The sequence below is a fragment of the Cupressus sempervirens genome, chromosome 8, assembly GCF_028749045.1.
Source record: "Cupressus sempervirens isolate cs-2001-9-10 chromosome 8, ASM2874904v1, whole genome shotgun sequence".
NCBI lineage: Eukaryota > Viridiplantae > Streptophyta > Pinopsida > Cupressales > Cupressaceae > Cupressus > Cupressus sempervirens.
The window spans coordinates 492128413-492152545 of NC_143125.1; positions in this window are offsets into that span (position 1 = coordinate 492128413).

Consider the following 24133-nt stretch of genomic DNA (forward strand, 5'->3'; position numbering starts at 1 on the left):
TTGATGATTTTCCAATCCTTCAGGAGTTTGCAGATGTGTTTCCCTCAGAGCTTCCTGGTATGCCTCCATCGCGGGCAGTGGATTTCCACATAGACCTAGTGCCAGGAGCTGAGCTAGTTTCGAGAGCACCTTATAGGATGACTACTCATGAGCTTAGTGAGCTAAAGGCTCAGTTGGAAGAACTCTTGGAGAAGGGGCATATAAGACCTAGTGTGTCACCTTGGGGTGCACTGGTGATTTTCGTCAAGAAGAAGGATGGATCACATAGGTTGTGTATCGATTATTGGCAATTGAACAAGGTGACCATCAAGAACTGATATCCTCTTCCCAGAATCGATGATCTCTTTGACCAGTTGTAGGGTGCCCGAGTATTTTCAAAGATTGACCTAAAGTTGGGTTACCATTAGTTGAGGATTGTGGATAGTGATATCCCCAAAATAGCTTTTCGTACTAGGTATGGCCACTACGAGTTCACCGTGGTACACTTTTGCCTTACGAATGCTCCAGCTGTATTCATGAGCCTCATGAATGGAGTATTTCGTCCCTTTTTGGATAAGTTTTTCATTTTGTTTCTTGATGACATTCTGATTTATTCTCATGATGAGAGAGAGGATGAAGAGCACCTGAGACAGGTATTGCAGAGGCTGAGAGAGAATCAGTTGTTTGGCAGCTTGTCGAAGTGTGCATTCTTATGACCTGAGATACATTATTTGGGTCATGTCATATCAAGTGATGGTGTCTCAGTAGACCCATCAAAGATTAGGGCCATCATGGATTGGCCAGCACCCACTAGTGTTACCGAAGTGAGGAGCTTTATGGGGCTAGCAGGTTATTACCGACACTTCATTTCAGGATTCTCTAGGTTGGCACACCCCATCACTTCTCTTCAGAGGAAGGGGAAGAAGTATGAGTGGATGGAGGAGTGTGGTAGAGATTTTGAAGAGCTCAAGAGAGCCCTCACAAGTGCACCAATTCTTGCAGTAACAGATCCTATTGCAGATTTTGTGGTGTGCACCGATGCATCTTTAGATGGTTTAGGAGCGGTCCTTATGCAGGAAGGATGACCTATTTCCTTTGAGTCTAGGAAGTTGAAGACTCATGAACTCAATTATCCTACTCATGACCTAGAACTAGCAGCAGTGGTTCATGCCTTGGTGAGATGGTGACATTTCCTTCTGGGTCATAGATTCGAGCTTCATTCTGATCACCAAAGCTTGCAGTACATATTTTCTCAGCCGAACCTTAATGCTAGGCAAAGAAGGTGGATGGAGTTCCTGTGTGAGTATGATTTTGATGTTCATTACATCAAAGGAAAGGAGAATGTGGTTGCAGATGCCCTAAGTAGAAGGCGCCATGAACTTTCATCTGTGACTACTTGCACTGACTTGAGAGAGCAGATCTTGTAGCACTTACCAGCTGATGAGCTTTATGCAGAAGTAAGTCAGTTAGTACATTCTCATAGACCCTTGGAAGGGAAGTTTACAGAATATTCTTTAGAGTTCGATGGACTTTTGTGTCATAGGGGATGTATGTATGTACCTTCCATTGGAGGTTTGTGCGAGCTCATTGTACTTGAGGCTCACAGAGCACCCTATGCAGCGCACCCCAATGTTAAGAAGTTACATGCAGATTTGAGGCAGTTGTATCATTGGCCAGGCATGAGAGTGTAGATTGCTAGCATAGTTGCAAGATGCCTTGAGTGCCAGAGGGTGAATGTGGAGCATCGTCATCCTGGTGGGCTTCTCCAACCACATGAGATTGCAGTGTGAAAATGGGACACTATATCTATGGATTTTATTGTTGGTCTTCCTATGTCATCTCGTCGCCATGATGCCATTTTGGTGATAGTTGACACATTGACCAAGGTTTCCCATTTCTCACCTGTGCATACTACATTTACAGCACGAGACATAGCTCAGGTGTTCTTGCGAGACATTGTTAGACTTCATGGTGTTCCCCGTAAGATCATATCTGACAGAGACTCTTTGTTCACTTCTTCATTTTGGAGAGAGTTGCAGTCAGCTTTGGGCACTAGGCTCAATTTTATTACAGCATACCATCCTCAGACCGATGGCTAGACCGAGCGAGTGAATCAAGTTTTGGAGGACATGTTGCGTATGTATGTGATGGACCTTCAGGTCAAATGGGAGGAATACCTTCATCTTGTCGATTTTGCCTATAAAAATGGGCATCATTCTTCCATAGGTATGCTGCCGTATGAGGCTTTGTATGGGAGATCGTGCAGGACACCCTTGAGTTGGGATAGGATCGAGGATCGAGTATCTATTGGTCCCCAGTTGGTAAAGGAGATGGAGCAGCAGGTGACCCTGATTAGAGATTGCCTGAGAGAGGCACAGGATAGATAGAAGAAGTATGCAGATGCGAAGAGGATAGATCGAGAGTATCAGGTTGGTGATAGAGTGTTCTTGAGGGTACAACCACACAAGAGTCTGATTCATTTCGAAAAGGGCTCTAAGTTGGCACCCCAGTTTGTTGGGTCGTTCGAGATCCTTGAGAGGATAGGACCTGTTGCATACTGTTTAGCTTTGCCACCTAGCCTATCACGCATCCACGATGTGTTTCATATTTCAGTACTTAGAGGATACATTTATGACGAGTCTCATATTCTAGATTGGGATGCTTTACAGGTGGAGTCAGATGGACAGCTAGCACTGGCGCCTATCAGCATTATTGCCCGACGGACCCTAGCACTTCAAGGCCAAGAGCTGGACCAGGTTAGGGTCCAATGGGATTGTTACGATGAGGTCACAGCTTCATGGGAGGATGTAGCACAGATGCAATCTTAGTACCTATACCTTTTTGATGAACTCCAGGAGGAAGTTCATGCCTAGTGGGGGAGGATGTGAGGCCTCGCCCCGACCCATCGTAGCATAGTGATACATTACTCTCTCTTTTTTTCATTATCCGTGAATCAAGATGTCGAGACATTATCTGATTCTTAGAACATATTTTATTATTTCATGTTGTGTGATGTTATTTCTAGATATATTTGATGATTGTCATTTAATGATCATGTATATGTATGTTGACGAAATCAGTAAAATTGAGATTTGATTTAAGATATTTCAATGGTTAAGAATTATGTAGGATGAAGAAAATCTTATTTGATGTATGTTTTAATTTATGAAAATTTCTAATACATATGCATTTATATACATGTGATTTTATGGGACTACTGATGTGTGCAATGAGTGTGCAGATATTTAGCCGAGAAACCCTACGGAGGAACAAAACTGATCTCCATGTGCTAAAATTTGGAAACCCTATTGTTCGTAATTATGCTTTTTCAGTGTCGCTTGACACTCGTAAAATGTTTATGTGCTTAATTTGCTAGTTAGAGTTGTTAGATGGACCTATTTTATTCCTAGATTTTATTTTGTCTCTAAACCTCTTTCCTAAGGCTTTTAACATGTTTTTATTCTAACCTAAGGGTATGGGTATGGGTTAGGGGTCTTTTCCAACCCCTAAGCCCCTAGCTTTGACTTTTGAGGGCACTCAGAAAGTCCTTTTTTGCCTTTGTGCGAAAATTGCAAGTGGTTGTCATGAGTTGTCTTACCCCACCTCCTCTTAGGGTTTAACCATGGTGTAAGTTAAGTTAGGAGTTTCTAGTGTGGCTAGTGGGTGGAAATAGTTATTGCTCCTTTTGGGTGGTTGAGTTGGAGGCTTATTTAGAGGCCTTCCTTGGTCTAGTGGTGGGGTTACCCAATCTCTACATTTAGAGAAGATTTCTTGAAGCTTGAAGGAAGGAGGGATACTCTACTCAAATTTGTTCATTTCCATTACCTCTTGAGAAGGTAGGAAACTCCCATCTCCCTTATTCAGTTTTTATGTTTTGTTTCATGTTCTTGTTACCTTGTTGTTGTTTTACTGTTGTATGGTTGTGGGTATGATGGGAAGATTTGTAAACCTTGTTATTTTGGTTGTTTTCCTTTCTTGTTTATGTTTGCAATTTTGAGTTTCCTTGCATGGGTGTTTTGGTATTACTCACCCTAGGAGAGGGCAGAAGTGACCAATTTTGGGAGAGGTCTGTTTAGTTGGACTCCAACCTGTATAGAGTCTCTTCTCAGGATGAGAAGAGGGATAAAGGGTAGGGTGTTATGGGCCCCTACCTGTCAGCACAAACTTGGTATGAGTATGGCAAGTTAAAATGGAAGAACGAAAGTTCTTGGTTATTGGCCTTAATTGGGCATCTGAATTGGTGTTGTGCTTGACTTCTCCAGTTGGAAGAATCCACCTCTCCCTAGTCTTGATTCACTGTGAATCTTATTTTGTAAACCATGTATGATTATGCATGCTTGATGTTCTTTTGGTTCTGCTTGGTTGTCACCCGATCAGTTATTGGTTTCTTCCATGGTTCTTGAAATGAGATTTAGAAGACATTACAAACTCCTTGATTTTGATCATGAAGAAAATTTGATAAGATTATTGAAAATTGGGATTGAGATGCTATTGTAAATTTTATTCTTTAAACCTTATTATATATGGCAACGAAGCCAAGTTTTCTTCCTGATTCTTTCCCGCCTGAGCCTTGAATCAGGTTGATAATAAAATAAGTGATTGAGTAAATTTACTTCTCTTAAAATTTTCGTATTCTATGTTGTCATATGAATGTGTATCAAAGATAAGATGCAACAATGATGTTCAATTATACATTATTCAATTTGTGATGTATGGTGATGCCTCTCTTCATATGGACGGTAGAGAGAGATGTTGCTAATCCATGTAAATGTATGGTGTCTTTATCAAGTTTGAAATGATTTAGTTCATGGTTGATTGTGTTGAAAATAAATTTGCAAGAACATGTAGGAAGAATTATGTCAAGAGATCCAAGCTAAAATTGAAACATGATAGAGAAATAACTTTGTGTATTTTGATACTCCTTTCAAAAGGAATGGAGCATTATCATTTTGACCTCTTATTTTCTCAATTGCCTTAAGACTACTTTAGTCATTATGTTGATCCATCAGTTTTATTAGATAGTTAAATGAATACGTAGATGGTTATTTCATGTAATTTGGTTTCATTGAAATGCATGGCCATTTGAGGTTCATGGAGATGATAAACTAGAAATTATAAGGGAATGCAAACACCTATTGTGGTAATATAATTGCAAAAGAAAAATATACATTGAGTTTCAAGAGAGAGAGAGAGAGAGAGAGTAGAAAAATTATCAAATAATCCACCTACAGGATGCTGGAGTTTGTATGAGAGAATGTGATAATCCTTGTTTTGCAATAGAGAATATTCTAAGAATCTTTTAGTGTTAAAAATTTTAAAAGAAAAAAAAAACATATATATAAATGATATCTAATAAAATGCATAAATTATTAAACCTTAATAACTTAATTATCCTAAATTTCTATCATCTACCTAATAAACTTTTTGCATTTATGTTTCCTTTTCAAATCCTCAAGTTGGGATGCAGCTTTTTGATTGGAGTTGATAGGACTTATGCTTGCATTGGTTCACAAGTCAACTTGCCATCATTTAAGATGATGTCACCCCCTATACCTCCTTCCTCATTCGCTGGCCATGGCTTGGGGTAAAGTGTTTTGAAAGTTTAAAAAAAAGACATTTAATGTAATTCATGTTGGGCGGCCACCCTGCGCTGAAGTATTACTGACACAAGGTCAGTACTTGGCAGCGCGCTTTACAAGCGCTTAGGGAAGCGCATGGGCTTGAGGGGAGTTTGATGGGATAGGTGGTAGGGTGTAGGGTTAGGGTAGAGTTAGGTGTTAAGGGGTGTGGTTAGTAAATAGGTTAGGGGGTTAGTAATTATTGTTAATTTAATTATTTATTTATGTTATTTGATTTAGTTCAGGTTAGCATGTAGTTATAATTTAGTGTAAATTATTAAATTGTTGTTAGTTAGTTTATTTATTTGTTGTGTAAGTTGTTATTAGTTTAAGTTATTAATATTAGTATACTAAAGATGTTAGTATTTAGTTAATTTAGTTATTTTATAAATGTTAATTAGATTTTTAGATTAATTTAAGTCTATTAAAATTGTTTTGTAGTTGATAAAATTCTGAATGTAATTAGTTAATTATTTTAAATCTTTAAGTTATTTTATTTTAGCATGTTAGTTTAGTTAGTTTCTTTTTATATATTGTTTTTAAATTTTAAATTGTTAGTTTTAAAATGATATTCTAATTTGTTAAAGTGTACTTAGGTTAATTTAGTAAAGTTTTAAGTTATTATTACGTTGAAATTTTTATAATCATTTAATTATTAAGTTAGTTGATAACTATGTTGGTTAATTGTGAGTTGGTTTTAGGTTATCTATTTTAATATAGTTAGTATAAATTTTAAACATTTAAGGTTTTAGCAAACTCATTTTGAAACTATCATCTATTTCATTACGTTAGCATATGCTAAAACCAATAGAAAATGTTGGATTGTTTCCTTTATCTTTTAGTCAAAAGTTAAGTGTAACTTACACTGTTAATATCTTTTGATATGTTTAATTCTTAAATGGCATAACTTAAGATTGATATCAATCTAGTAACAAAAGTTTCAAAATCTTAACAATGTAATCGCCCTCATGTTTATAACCTTAAGACGTAAAGTAAAGAACCTATACTAAAACTATTATCAATCATTTCAAACCTAGGGCATGTTTAATTATTAATTCAAAAAAAAAATTGTGTGTGTGTTTTTGCCTTCAATTTTTTGGGCATGAGAGTTTGATAGTTGAAACATCTATATGCTTTAATTTTCAATAAGTAACCAAGAAACATAGCTTCATTTCTTCTAGGAACAAACTTAACAATATCATCATTTCTTTTTATGTAACACTTACTTCCAAATATTCTAAAATACTTGACTTAAGGTGAGTGACCAAACCATAACTCATAGGGTGTCTTGCTGATACCTTTTCTTATATATGCTTTGTTAAGAGTATATACTATAGTGTTAACTACTTCTATTGAAATTTATTCGAGACATCATTCTCACATTTCTCTTGTTGCTTTTGCTACTACCTTATTCCTTCTTTCAACAATCCCATTTTGTTCAGGTGTTCTTAGTGAAAATAATTATCTTTCAATTCCATTCTCTTCACAGAACATGTTGAAATTTCTAGAGGTGAACTCTTCTCCTCAATCTAATCTTGACACAAAATTCATTTTAACTTGTAATCTTAAATATCTTAAATTCCTCAAAAGTTTCAGACCTCTCTTTAAGAAATGCTACCCACATCATTCTAGTGAAATCATCAACAAAAATCATAAAGTACCTTTCAACATAGAATCCTTTGGTTATTGTAGGACTACTTAGATCTATGTGAATGGTCTCCAATTTCTCTATAGTAGAGAACTTATTGCTAGGAAAAGATACTTTCCTCTACTTAGCCAAAATACATTCCTTGCAAACAACATTAGTATGCTTAAAAATCTTAAAGATCCCTCACTATAAATGTACTACAGCCTTCACAATATTATCAAAGTTTATATAACAAAACCTCCTATGCCACAACCAATTGTTATCAACTTTTGCAACCAAACATATTATTTTAGTAGGATTCAACTGAAATACATAACCTTTGAATATGGTTCCAATACCAATCAACTTACCATCTTTGTCTTTGATAATGCGAGTCTTCTTTGTGAACTACAATAGATATCATTTGTCTACCAACTATCCAACACTTAACAGATTATGTTTCAAACCATCAACAAAATAAACATTGTAAATGTTAGTTTTACCATCAAGAGTAATAGATCTAATCCATGTAATATGACACAATCCATTGTTACCAAATATAACAATACCTTTGTCATGATTTCTGAACTTAACAATTTTTTTCATATCATGAGTCATGTGATGTGAACATCCACTATCAATTATCCAATTTTCTTTCTTCTCAACTTGGGTACCTAGAGCTCTCTCTTCTCTAATTTCTCTATCAAGATCATCTTCCTTGATAGCCACAAATCCTAATTCATCATCACTTTCACTCTAATCTCTTTCATCAGATTATTCATCTTCATTATAATATAACCAATTTCTATCTTTATCTCTTCTAGGCTTAAACTTTCCTCTAAACTTTTTATCTCTTTTAGGACATTTAGATGCATAATGACCATATTCATTACAAGTCCAACACTTAAAATTTTAATTACCATCTTTCTCTCTTCTTACTAGAATGGCTATTCCTTCTTCAATCTTTTTACCTTCTTTAGATTTGCTACTACTAGAAAAGTCTCCTATTAGACTTGTACTTCTTGATAGATTAGGTAAAAAATTTAGAGCACTAAAAGTTGTCTCAAATCTAGCTAATTCTCCAGACTATCTCAGTTCTACTTCTATAGACTCTAACCTTCCAAGCAATGTCTCCTTTGTGAAAAATTTGGTGCAAGGCATTACTAGCTGAATCATTTGAGTTGTCTGCTTGAATGGAGTTGTCAAAATTTCCAAGATCTTCCATATAATCTCCTCATCTTCTTTAGTTCCACCAAGAAACCAAATACCTACAACAATTTTTGATATTATACCAACATAACTTCTTATAGATTCACCTTCCATCATTTTAGAATCTTGAAATGTGTAAATCCAATTTTGCAATCTCATTCTTTTTGTATGATCATCCCCTTCAAAAGTAACTTCTAATGCTTTCCATATTTCATGAAAAGTTTGAAATTTCTTTACCTGATTGTATTCATTCTCTAGAAGAGATGATAGTAGGGCTTCTTTGGCTCTCATGTTACACATGAATAGATCTCTTTCTCCCTCACTACATTCCTCTAGGTTTGATTCTTCAACAATTTCCTTCTTAGCTTTTGCCAAAATCCAATATCCTAGACCCATTCATAATAGATGAGTCTTCATCTTTTTCTTCCAATTATCATAGTTAGTCCTACCAAATCTTGGACTATCTTTCCTAAAAATATTTTTTATTGATCTCCCAAAGCTCTTAAGCCTTTATCTTCAAGGACCTAATGCTCTAATACCACTTGTTAGAATATATATTCCATCGATATAACTAAGAGTTGGGAGGTGAATCAATTATCCAAATATTATCATTATCATTCTCTTTGAACAGTTTTAACCATATGAGTAATATAAACTGAAACCACAACAAAGATACTCATACATAATTAACACCAGATATGTTAACTAGGGAAACCCTTGATCAAAGGAAAACCTTGATGATAATGGTACCCACAAGATGATGTACGAATATAAATATTCCTTATTAGAGGATAGACCTTGTTAGGAGTTTGTTATAACATTCAATACATATGAGTCCCTATTAGGAGATTTTGAATCCCTATTAGGAGTTTCCAACCATGTTAGGAGTTGTGCCAACCCTATTAGGAGTTGTGGAAGACATTTGGTCCCACTACCCAAACAACTTCAAGGTTAAGATCAAATGACCCACTGTTCAAATGATCTCTATATTATTCCTCACAAAATAATATAACTAAAGTGTATTTCCTTCCTTTATGTCTATCCTATCAACCAAACTTTAGCTCCTTCAAATCTTGTAATGAGATCCCATAGTGCACATCCAATGATCCCTTGGATGACTTGCACAAATTTAGTAAGCACTTTGCTCCTTCTCACACTATGCACTAATGCTTCATAGTCCACTTGATCTTATTCTTCAGGATACACTAAAAATAATGAAAATAACTTTCCTTTATACCATATCTTCATAATAATTTCTTGAGTCTACCTTGAAGCTTTCCCAATTAATTAAAATAAGATAATTAATTAATTCACAACTACAATAGCATTGTTAGATCACATTCTATACAAAATTTCATACATGTTATACCACATCTTGCACACGTACTGATGCCACCACATGACTATCCTCTACCACTATGTGACAACACCTCTATTCATTATATCTCAGATGAAAGATAGTGATAGATCATCAAAACATTGTTTCCTAGTACTTTGTTTGTGCACTACTTCTAGTAAATCAAGTGTGACTTCCATTACCCCATTGACTTAGACTTAGTCCTCTTAACCACATCACCAAGACAACCTTAGAAAAATTTCCTTCACTATGCATTATATAAACCTTTATTAGATTTTGTGCATCATAATATCTCTAACTAGTATTATTCCAATCTTTACAGAATCACTACTATGTTGACTTCAATGACAAATGCAATCATGAATGCAACATATCAATTCTCTCCAATGCTAAGGATACTCCCCCAATTTAGTATCATCAAAATTCATGCTAACAACTAAGTCATTCAAGCTCATAATGTCCTAAATTTAGAGGTGGATATTCATCTTGGATATATCAGCCTACCAGCTGATGCATAGTGCCATATCATGCATATTCATGGATTTATTGCAAATTTTTGGTTTATAATTTTGATATATAAATTTCAGGATCATTGTTGGAGGCTAAAAATTCTTGGATGAGGTCTGAAAACTTGATGGATGGGTGCTTTCTTAGATCTAAGCTAGTAGATCAAGAGTTGAGGTTTCTAAAAACTGGTTATAATAGCTAATTGGAGAAATAGTTTAAGGGTTATGGCCTTCTAAATTTGGGCCAACCAAAACATCCAAAATAAATGTCAAAAGTATATTTGGCCAACTCTATATATATATTGTTAGGCTTAGTCAACCCTAGGTATTGATTTTGAGTGCATAGAACCTTCTTGGGGAAATAATTCCAATTGGTTCCATGACTAGAATAATAGATATTAAAGAGGAAGAGGAAGAGGAAGAGGAAGAGGGAAAGGATTAGGAAAAAGAGGTTTTCATGCAAAATGATTGTACTATGGAGAAGAAGGGCACATAGAATTCAAATGTTCCTAGCATGAAGGAAGGACCAATCAAAGAACAAAAGGCTAGACCAGAGTTGTTTATATTGATGAAGATTCTACATCATCACAATCTAAGGATCTTGAAAGAGGAGAAATCCTAGTTAATAGAGGAGTTCTGCTAAGTGGTGAGATTGGACCCAATCAAAGAAGGAGTTTCTTTTGCACTAGGTGTAGATGTGAAAATAACTATTATGATGTGATCATTGATGGTGAAATTATTGACAATATAGTGTTAGAAATGATGGTCACAAAGTTGAAGATGAAGAGGTGGAAACAACTGAATCCATACCATATTGCTTGGGTGCAAGATTAGTAAAAGGTCATGGTTAGTGAGAAATTCTTAGTAAATTTCAAGATTGGAAGCTACTAGGATGAGATTATTTGTGATATCATATCGATGTACATACGTCATATGTTGTTGGGTAGGCCATGAAAGTTTGACCAACATGATGCAAATGATGGCCGAGAAAATACCTACATTCTAACCAAGGATAGAGTGAAACATAAGTTGATTCCACTAAAGGAGCAAGAATGAAAGGTATGTAGTGCTACTAGAATATATCTCATTGATAGGAGTTTTTCCATGGTATGAAGCATGAGCATATGTATTTTTCTATAATTCAAAAATATGGTAAAGAAGAAGTAGATGAGGTACCTAAAGAAGTCAAAGATATGTTGGGAGATTTTTTTGATATTGTGTCAAATAATGTACTTGATGGATTACCCCTAGTGAGAAATATTAATCACCAGATGCATTTGATTCTAGGTGCTAGTTTTACAGACAATGTAGTGCACATAATGACACCAACAAAAAGTGAAGAGTTCATGAGGGTAAAAGTACAAAGTTGTGTCACCTTTCAGGTTGACCAATCAAAACAACTAAATTTGAGTATTTCTATCTAAAAATAAATTTTTTTCAAATATATGATCTAAATAAATTCATTCTAGCTAAGTTATATATTGTATAACACTTTTCCAATTGGAAATGTCTATAAAACTAATGTTTTATACTAGTTTGTATCCAATTACTAAAGAAATATAATTATTTTAGAAAACTGACGTTTCAATAACTCTTACAATTTTTTATGATATTTTTAATAACTTATAAACACCATTTTATAGAGCCCAAAGTCAAGAATATTCTCATATAGAGTTTATAGTGTTTTAATTAGATATAGTATATTATAATTAAAAAATTCGACAATGACATATTTTAAAACTCAAAAAGATGTCAATTTTGAGAAAGAATAAAATACTAAATCATATCATAAAAATTTAAAACTTTCATGACGTTCTAGAGGAGAGAGTCCTCTTCTAGAATTTATAATTTTTATTCTATTTAGAATAGATTTATTTTTAAAAATGTGGTGGGAGATAAAAACTATTGACTTCTAGTAAGTTGAACTTTGAATGATTATAAAAGTGAAAATATAAGTCTAAAGAATTTTTTTATTTTTGAATTAGATATATATGCTATCTATAACATAGTCTGAGATCAAAAGGAAATAAGTTTATTTCCATATAGTTTTGTGGTGGGAACTAGACCCCTAATTTTTAGCATTTTTCAGTGACTAAAAAATTATCTATAAAAATTATGAAAATATATCAATTCTTAATCCAAATAATTATTAAAAATTATAATCCAAAACTTGACATTTCATTAGTTTACTTCATTTTCAAATTCTAAATAATAATGCCAGTTTTATATCATTGAAGGTGAATAATTGTACAGACAAGTTCATGAGTTGTTGCAAAATGGGTTGATTTGAAAGTCTCTGAGTCCATGTGTTGTACCAATAGTGTTAGCATCAAATAATCATAGAGAATGGAGGATGTACATATATTCTTATGCTATTAACAAGATCAAAATCAAGTACATATTTTTATTACCAAGGATAGATGATATAATGGAATATTTGAGTAGAGTTGTGTTGATATAAGATTGTTTTGGAGTGAAGAATATGTAATTGAACAATCATTATTTTTCAATGATGTCAAACTTGCTATCTTCTGGTGAGACAATTGCTTTTTGGTTTGAATGCTATCATTTAGTTTATTGACGAAGATGATTTGAGAAAAGGAGATAATAATAGCACCTAGAGAAAGGTTGAGTTATTTGGTATGAAAGAAGCACTAAGACAAATTAATACATTGGTACTATAATGTATTGTTTATCTACTTAAAGTCTAAAATGAAATATTACTCAAGTTAAGATTGGAAGAAGATCAATTATGAAAAGTGTCTGTCGAGCCTTGTCGAGTAGTCAGTGCAAGCTAAGAAGAAATAAGTGGAAGCTAAGTGAAAAAAAAAGAGAGGTGTCAAGAAAAGATGAAAAATAGTGCAAGTTGAGTGATTTTCAGTATATGCTGAGTAAAGTTTAGTTGATTTTCAACATTATTAAACTTTAGTATTTTCTGAGTGATCTAGTATTTATCCTTTCAATTTGCGACTAGCTCATCATAGTTATCTTCCATATGCTTAACAAATTTTAGGAAAATAAAATTGTCAACTCAAATTCTTCATATGTTCAACTTAACATATTTACTTGTACATGGCATCAATATTTTGTCACACTAAATGAAATTCAAGATATGTCATATGATCTATCATCAATTTTCATTTATCTTAGAGAAACAAGACATGAAATGAAACTAGAAACCTACACAAGAATGGATGTGTGGTCTACATTGCTAGAGCTTTTCTCAATAGATAGTAAGTAAAATAAACCAACAACCTAGTCTCACAGTAAAAGTTGGAACCCTACTGGTTTCACAAAGGAAACTACCAACAACCTTTTGAATGAGAGAAAGAAAGATATAGAAAGAATGAATTCCTAGATCTTCTCTACAACTACCATGTGTCTACTTGGAAAAGTTCCCCAAGAAGCTAAGAACATCTCTCTAATCTCTCCCCAAAACTAGTAAATTAAATCCTCACTCATTTTTCCTCCAAAGTTGAAAATATCTTTAGCACTGGATGGAAAACATAACTGATTGGAAAAGAAAAAAATCTATAAAAAGCTTCATCAAAAAGCATGCAAATTGTGAAATACTAAGAGGCAAAATACATCATTATGTGTCATATTTTGAACATACTAAGCCATCCAAACATATCAAGTGTATCATAATTGAATTATATAACTACATTGGTGAAATCATTGCTTGCAACTAAGCATCCGACTGAAAATACAAAACCCCCTATAATAGCTATCCCTTAATACCAATACAAAAACTAGCTCCAAACATGTATAGCTCATCTCTTGTCAATTCCAATGGTATATTGGAATCCATATTTTGGTTTAGTCTCACCCCTCTAGTATCCATTTGAAAAACTAGCCCAAGACTATAAAATGGATAGTTTAAATGAATGAATTTACAAAAAAAATTAAAAAATTTGTAGTTTGAACTATAGAAAATTCATCAAAAAAAAATCTTAGATATTTGAATGCTAAAAAAATTTGAATTAAAATATTCATTATTTCATTATATCTCCTTATACCTCCCTTAACCTCTCAAATAGTGCCATGTGTGGAAACATGATTGGTCATCTTGATCACTGTCAGGTCCCACAACTCTTGCTACTTTTTAAGTTTTTTGGAAGGTTTCTATGTCTCTACTAGTGAAATCCTCCCATTTTCCAGTAGTGACAAGGCAACCACTAGAATCTGGCATCTTTTCCAATGAATGTTCCTTAAATCAAAATTTGTTTGACTTCATTTCCACTGGCCACAATAGGTCCCTCCTCATGCATTGCTTCCTTTCAAAAGGCATTGTCTTAAAGACAACTAACTATGGGAGTTTTGTTATATTTGAACGCTGTAAAATGACTATTTACAACAAATGTGGGATAAAAACATCAAATCCCCCCTTTTATGCAGTGACTTCCTCTATGTTTTGACTTGCACTCTCCCTTGCCACTTCTAGTGTTTTTAAAATTCTAAGAGGCAATCATCTTTTTCCTCTACATCTTCCTCTTCATATGTTGCCTCTTGCCACTACCTTCCACTTCACCACCTTGGAATCAAAGAATTTTTGAAAGCTCAAGTGGAGTGCTCATGGATGGTAATTTGGTGGTAATGGGGGATGAGAAAGAGTTTGTTGAATGGATGACCAAGGATGACCATTGAATCATTGATGTCATGGGGATGGGAAGGTTAGGAAAGAGTTTGTTACTGCAACTCATGTTCGATTGCCAAAAGATGAAAGAAACTTTTGACCATTAGATTTGGGTTGAAGTATCACAAAGCTTCTAAGTTCAGCAACTACTCCAGCATATAGCCTTGGAGATAAGACTCTCTGAAGACAAAAGTGAACTCTACACATGTTTTTTTTTAAAAACTATTTCTATGTTGGCAATTTGACTTTAGTTGAACCAAGATGCTTCCCCTTCACTCTATTATAGATAGTGCTAGAGTTTGAATCTTTAGCTTGGTCAAATAGGGGAAATAGATTGTACATCATAATGCTCCTTTATATTTCTGATCCACATTTATTGATCTCTGTATGGATGGATTGTAGGATCAATATCTTTGTTTAAAGCTTAGTAATAAAGTTGTGATATATCTAAATAAATGGCTCATAAGAAAATTCTTTAGAAACATGATGAGAGATAATAATCAAATGAAAAAATCTTTTTTTTTCCATATTAGGGCTTCATCATGTACTACCATCATTTATATCATCTTTGGATTTTGATGCTTTCATAAATAAAATCTATTCAAATCCCTTTTGATTATCCTAAAATTCTCACAATGCCTTATCATTTTGATAGGATTAAACAAGCCCCAAAGTGGGTTTGGCTAAAAACAAAATTTCATTTTCAAAAACCTAACATTCCAACTCATACATTAAACCTTCCATACTGATTAGAATCAATTTTTATCACTAAACAATCAATTTAAAACTCCATTTAACACTTTTTGTATGACTTTCCAATTTCATGTCAAGGGTTCCCTTGACTAGCCTTAAAAACTAACAAAAACACTTGATCAAGCCCTAGGATCAATCATACTGATTCTCTATCCCATATTCTTGCACCCTATCAAATCTCGTCTCATGAAAATTTCTTAGTCAAAGGATATTGTAGGTCAAATTTTCCCACTCAAAACTACCTACAAGCAAACATGCTAGAAAATAATAAATCACATTCTATTTTTGCTTTGAAAACTAGGAAACTGACACTTGGGGGCATGAAAACTAGGGAATTGGTTCACTATCATAAGGACAACATAAACATGGGATTAGAGCTCATGAAAAATAACTAGATGTGTTTTTTGAATGGTCAAATTGGACTACTTAGAATTTGCAGACTGGAAACACTCGTAGAAAAGTATCTTTTGTGAATGCAATGAACCTGAGAAATTGTGTAGATGGATTTGTCAAGATTTGAAAATTGGCACACTTAAATTAGTTTTAGAGTATAAATTAATGGTACAATCCATTCAATCTCACCATTCACAAATTTGGAGTTTGTTAGAATTCTTTAGAATAATTGAGAGGGGGGGGTGAATCAGTTATTCAAGGTCCAAATGCCCTATTAATACCTTTTTTAATAGATCCATACCCTTTTAATCTGTTCAAACTTAAATAAGTCATATAAGCAAATTACTATAAATCAACATGCAAAGATAAAACATTCAAGATCAACACATGACACAATGATTTACGTGGAAACCCAATTTGGGAAAAACCACCAATAACATGCTACTTGATTCTCACTCTTATGAAGTGATGCCCTATTAAAAGCCTACCCTGTTAAAGGCTTACAACAAACTGTTAAATGTGACCTTGTTAGAGGATTTCACCAAACTGTTAGGAATGGGCCTGGTTAAAGGTCTTTAGAACATTCACTTGGAATGTCAACCTATTAAAGGATTTATCTAATGGTTGTTAAACCAACCTAAGTCCATAGGATTTATCTTACTGTTACAATTGCTAGAAAGTAACAATAATAGTCTTTTGATCTGATATAACTTACAACATACTTTGCAAATTTTAGATCACTCTTTTAGTTCAATCCTTATGCTTGGCTTCAATCACTTCAGCTCTGACTGCTTGTCTCCCTCTCAAGCTTCATCTCCTTGAGTCTTCTTACTCATTCTGCCAATGCAATCATGCTTTTGGTCATCTATCCAAACAGAGTTCCTGTGTTATCTTCTCCTTAGCACATTCTTCAGCATTTTATGCTTTTATGCTTGACCATGGCTCTCTCTCTCAATATCCCCTCTATTCTGCTCTATTTCTCCATTAACTTATGTCTTCTTATATACAAGTCTGATTTTCCTTTGCCGCTCAATTCTCCCTCTCCAATTTTAGGGTTTCAAAATGGATTAGGTAGGATACAATGTATCTACCCCATATCTTTTTTTCTTCTTGAAACTTTGCCAATTGTATCTTAAAAAATTTTCTACATGGTGTTTTGTGCCACCAACTCATCATTCTTATCTTCCTTTTAATTCACACATTTCTAGATAACAACTTTGTCGGCTTAGATCTGATGAATCTTTGATTTCCTAAATAATGCAACAACTCGACATTATTGAGTTACTAGAGCTCGACACCTCTGTGTTACTTGGCACCTATACCTGCTCAACACTTGGTTTTTCTCAGCACTTGATTCTACTCGGCACTTGGTTTTGCTCGATACTTGATTCTGCTCGGCACTTGAACTTGCTTGGCACTTGGTTTTGCTCAGTACTTGATTCTACTCGGCACTTGAACTTGCTCGGCACTTGATTCTTCTCAGCACTTGAACTTTCTCAGCACTTACCTAGGAATTTTCTCGGCTCTTACTAGCTTGCTTGGCACTTACTAGCTTGCTCAACACTTGAACTTAGTTTGAGCTTTACAAAAGACTTAGCTAAAACCTTAGATCTTTGATATGTTTCAGTGCGCTCATTCTTCATATCTTTTAGTATGTCATCCAATACACTTTTTCATCAATGGCTTAGTTGATCCTTGTACTTCATTACAACATCATAACTTCAACCTTTCTCTAGGTGTTCTAGTTACATCTTATTGATTTCCTTCACCTTGACAATCAACTAATTGATAGTATTTGGATCACTAAAGCAATTGTCATCCCTGCAAGTAGCAAGTTTGACATCAATGACAAAACAATGATTGAGGACATTCTTTACCAGTTCCATATATTATTCCAACAATTGTTTTTATGATCATTTCCAACAATTTCCCTCTTTGGCATTGATGGCAAACCAAATTGATAAAGTAATCAATTCAGTTACCACCATGATTGTATATGTTAGCTTGCTGCATTTTCACTTCTGATCTCATATATCTCCCTCTTTCATATATATCTCCCTCTTTCTTTGCATTGATCAGATTTCTACATATTTCTCCCTCTTTGACATAAATGCCAAAGATGTAGCATCTTTATCATACAAAATATAAGCTTTGGCTTCTTGTTGTCTTTCTCCCTCTGTCACCATGCTTGTGACTGATTTGGAGTTTCTGTTCCTGATGTCATCCTTTGCATCAACATGGTAATATTTCAATGATTTATTCCTATTGATGCAAGGCAGCTTCCTTGTCACCTTAAATTGCTTGACTTAGGGGTATAACCCCCAGCTTGCCTCTAAGATATTCATAGGCATCCTTGGGCAATGGTTTGGTTAAGATATCTGCAGTTTGTTCCTTTATGTGAATGTATTCCAACTTCACTTGTTTGTCTTCTAACAATTCTCTAACATAATGACACTTGATTGCAATATGCTTGGTTTTTGCATGCATCACTAGATTTTTGGATATGTTTATAGCACTTGTATTATCACAATACAATATCACCGGTTTTGTTACTTCTTCTTTCATTCCATTCAATAGATGTGTGAGCCATACAATGTTTGTACAATTGACTGCAGCTTCCACATATTCTGATTCTACAGTGGACTGGGATATACATGTTTGTTTCTTGCTAGTCCAGGTAACCAACCTTTTGCCTAGAAATAATGCACCTCCACTTGTGCTTTTTCTGTCATCAATGTTTCCTCCCTAGTCTGCATCTGTATATGCATTGAGTTCAAATTTTCCATTCTTTTTGTAGTATAGACCAAAGTCATTAGTCCCTTTGAGATATCTCATTATTCTTTTTACTACTATGAGATGATTTTCTTTAGGATTAGTAGAGAACCTAGCCATTATTCCAACTGCTAATGCTATGTCTGGTCTACTATGTACAACATATTGTAGTTTTCCAATAATGGATTTGTACATTGTTTGATTGACTTCAACTGACTCATAATTTTTGGATAGCTTATTTCCTGTGGCCATTGGTGTGCTGACTGGTTTGGATTCCTCCAATCCAAATGTTTTAAGAATTTATTTGATGTATTTTGATTATGTAATAAATATTCCATGTTTGAGTTGATGTACTTGCAATCCAACAAAAAATTTGATTTCTCCAAACATAGACATCTCAAATTCATGTTTCATTTTGTCAGCAAAGCCTTTGCAAAGTACTTTCTTACCACCAAATACTATGTCATCCACAAAATTTTTAGATACAATAATGTCTTTACCTTCTTCTGCTTTGATGTACATGTTGCTATTATCATCAGTTCTTTCAAATCCAATTTGCACTAGATACTTGTGAAGTCTCTCATACCATGCTCTAGGTGCTTGTTTCAAACCATAGAGTGCTTTATGTAACTTACACACCATATCCCTATTGTTTTCATCAAAAAATCCTTTTTTTTTTTCAATGTAGACTTCTTCTTCTAGTATACCATCTAAGAAGGTGGATTTTACATCCATCTGATAGACTTTGAAATCTTTGTAGGTAGCATATGCAAGTAAAGTTCTTACTCCTTCCATTCTAGCAATAGGAGTGAAGGTTTCTCCATAGTCATGTCTTAGTCTGTTCCTTATCATTTGTCTTGCATCTTTGTCACCAATTATTTTTTCAATAAGGTGATGTATTTTTACATATTTGGATAATCTTGGCTCTATCCTTCTTTCCATGTTTGATCTTTCGGATTCAAGATCACTATGCACTTCATTGTTAGGTTGCTCTTCATCATGTATGTTGTCTTTAGAATTGGATTGTGCATTTTCTTCATTCTATAACTCAGCTTCTGAATGCAACTCAGCATTCATTGGTTGTGAATTAGCTTAAACTGACACTTGTTGTTGACTTTCAATTTTATTGGCATCATCCTCATCAGCAGTCATTCTTTCATAAGAATATACAAAAGTTCTATATTCTTCCATTTTCTTTGGTTCTTCAGCTTGGACTTCTATGTGCTCATCAAAATTTACATTTGCACTTTCCACAATTTTGTTAGTGTTAATATTCAAACACTTATATGCCTTACTTCTAGTGGAGTAACCAAAAAATATACCTTCATCACTTTTTGCATCAAATTTTCCATTTCTAACATCTTTAAGGATAAAACATTTGTAACCAAACACTTTGAAATGTTTTACATTTGATGAGTAACCATACCAGAATTCAAAAGGGGTTGTATTTGTACCTTTCTTAACTTGTACTCGGTTCAGTGTATGAACAGCTACGCTTACAGCTTCTCTCCAGTATTTTAGAGCAACATTCTTTTCCATCATTAATGTTCTGGCATAGTCAATTATAGATGTGTTTCTTCTTTCAGCAATTCCATTCTATGGGGGAGTTCTAGGAGCTGACATCTATCTTTTGATTCCATTGTCATTACAGAATATCTCGAATTTATTTGATGTAAATTCACCACCTCTATCTGATCTTAGACATTTCAAGATTTTTCCAGTTTCCTTTTCAACTCTGGCCACATACCACATAAACATTTGAAAAGCATCAGATTTTTGTTTTAAGAACATAATAGTCATCATCCTGGAATAGTCATCAACAAATAACATTATGTATTTATCTCCTCTACAACTTTGTATTTCCATTGGACCACATAAGTTAGTGTGAACTAACTCAAGTATCTCTTTAGATGTATAGTTTTTTCTTTTGAAACTTGACTTTGTCATCTTTCCTAGCTGACATTATCAGGCTTCTTCAATTTTGGTAGACCTTTGACTTTCTTCATTTTACTGATTTTGACTAGATTGTCAAAGTTGACATGACATAATCTTCTATGCCATAACCATTCATCATCAAATTTTGCAAATAGACAAGAAACATCATCCATATCAAGGTAAAACAAATTACTCTTTCTTTGATCTCCTTTTCCTACCAGTTTACCATCATTGTCGTAGATTTTTGTAGTTTTTCTTTCAAATTCCACTTTGCAACCTATATTGCCTAATTGTGAGACACTCAGTAAATTGTAGTTTAATCCTTCAGCATAGTATGCATTGTCACATGAAATTTGGTCTATGAGCTTAATGGAACCTTTTCCTTTGATTTGACATGGAGCATCATTACCAAATCTAACATTGTTTCCATCATACTGAGTAAAGTTAACAAACTTACTTTTGTCTCCTGTCATGTGATGTGAGCATCCACTATCTATGATCCATCTATCATTCTTGTTTATACATGTCACCAGTGCTATGGCTTCTTCTTCATGAAATTGGTCCTTCATGGATACATAAACAACTTCATCATCATTGTCATCAGAATTTTTGTCAACAATATAACACTTCTTACCTTTTTCTTTGTAATCTCTCTTGTCATCATCTCTTCTATTCTTGTATTTTTTGCCTTCCTTGAAATCTTTTTTCTGTGGACATCTTGCAGCAATATGACCTACTTCATTGCAATTGAAACAAATGATAGGCATCTTACCTTTGAATTTTCCTTTGCCCCTGTGAAATCTTCTAGCAAGAAATGCTTCCAATTGTTCCACATCTTCCTCATCAGTGCTACTGTCACTAGATACATACTTCATTTTTCTTCCTTTCCTTGATTTCACCTGTTCGACATCTTTTAGTGATAACTTGGCCTTAAAAGTAGATTCAACATTTTTAGGTTTGTAGTTGTCAAAGTTAGATAACTCAAATGTAGTGAGTCTACCTATTATACCTTCAAAGCTTAGATTATTTCCTGGTATACATCTTAGCTCTGGTATTGCTGATACTCTAATAGCATAGATAGGGAGCAAAGTTCTTAAGAACTTACTATTAATAGTATCTTCATCCAGTTGACCATTCAAGCATCTTAGTGCAGAGGCAATTTCTAGCATTGTCTGGTTGTGTTCTTGTTTTTTTTTCATGTCTTCAGTAGTAGGAGCACCTGTTGGATCTACATGTTCAGTGACAATTGAATTTTGGGCATAATCTCCTATGGATCCAAGATGTAGCTTCATCAAACTTTTTCATGCAAAAAAGTTGTCTTTGTTGAGCTTGGGAACTTCTCTCTTTGGCATTTTGATCTTTTCTGCTAGTAGTCCCTTTAAACTAAATCAATAGTCAAGCTCTGATACCAATTGTTAGAATTCTTTAGAATAACTGAGAGAGGGGGGGGGGGGGGGGGGGGGGGGGGGGGGGTGAATCAGTTATTCAAGGTCCAAATGCCCTATTAATACCTTTTTTAATAGATCCATACCTTTTTCATCTGTTCAAACTTAAATCAGTCATATAAGAAAATTACTATAAATCAACATGCAAAGATAAAACATTCAAGATCAACACATGACACAATAAGTTACGTGGAAAACCAATTTGGGAAAAACCACCAGTAACATGCTACTTGATTCTCACTCTTCTGAAGTGATGCCCTGTTAAAAGCCTGCCCTGTTAAAGGCTTACAACACATTGTTAAATGTGACCTTGTTAGAGGATTTCACCAAACTGTTAGGAATGGGCCTGGTTAAAGGTCTTTAGAACATTCACTTGGAATGTCAACCTGTTAAAGGATTTATCTAATGGCTATTAAACCAACCTAAGTCCATAGGATTTATCTTACTCTTACAATTGCTAGAAAGTAACGATAATAGTCTTTTGATCTAATATAACTTACAACATACTTTGCAGATTTTAGATCACTCTTTCAGTTCAATCCTTATGCTTGGCTTCAATCACTTCAGCTCTGACTGCTTGTCTCCCTCTCAAGCTTCGTCTCCTTGAGTCTTCTTACTCATTCTACCAATGCAATCATGCTTGTGGTCGTCTATCCAAACAGAGTTCCTATGTTATCTTCTCCTTAGCACATTCTTCAACATTTCATGCTTTTATGCTTGACCATGGCTCTCTCTCTGACTATCCCCTCTATTCTACTCTATTTCTCCATTAACTTATGTCTTCTTATATACAAGTCTGATTTTCCTTTGCCGCTTAATTCTCCCTCTTCAATTTTAGGGTTTCAAAATGGATTAGGTAGGATACAATGTATCTACCCCATATCTAGTTTTCTTCTTGAAACTTCGCCAATTGTATCTTAAAAAATGTTCTACATGGTTTTATATGCCACCAACTCATCATTCTTATCTTCCTTTTAATTCATAGATTTCTAGATAACAACTTTGTCGACTTAGATCTGAAAAATCTTTGATTTCCTAAATAATGCAACAACTCAACATTATTGAGTTACTGGTGCTCAGCACCTCTATGTTACTTGGCACCTATACCTGCTCAACACTTGGTTTTTCTCAGCACTTGATTCTACTCGGCACTTGGTTTTGCTCGATACTTGATTCTGCTTGGCACTTGAACTTGCTCGGCACTTGGTTTTGCTCGGTACTTGATTCTGCTTGGCACTTGAACTTGCTCAGCACTTGATTCTACTCAGCACTTGAACTTGCTCAGCACTTAACTAGGAATTTTCTCAGCTCTTACTAGCTTGCTCAGCACTAACTAGCTTTCTCGGCACTTGAACTTAGTTTGAGCTTTACAAAAGACTTAGCTAAAACCTTAGATCTTTGATATGTTTCAGTGTGCTCATTCTTCATATCTTTTAGTATGTCATCCAATACACTTTTTCATCAATGGCTTAGCTGATCCTCGTACTTCATTACAACATCATAACTTCAACCTTTCTCTAGGTGTTCTAGTTACATCTTATTGATTGTCTTCACCTTGACAATCAACTAATTGATAGTATTTGGATCACTAAAGCAATTGTCATCCCTACAAGTAGCAAGTTTGACATCAATGAAAAAACAATGATTGAGGACATTCTTTACCAGTTCCATATATTATTCTAACAATTGTTCTTATGATCATTTCAATCATTTCCAACAGAGTTATGACATCATGAAGAGGGGTACTAACAAATATGCCTTTCTTGACACTAGTAAAAAGTTACAAATTGCATTTGGAATCGCGCTCAAAAACTAATCAAACAAATTCACCATAAGCTAAAAATTGACACATATTAAATCTCTAACCTTTAGAATGAAATGCAAAAAGAATTTTATCATTTTG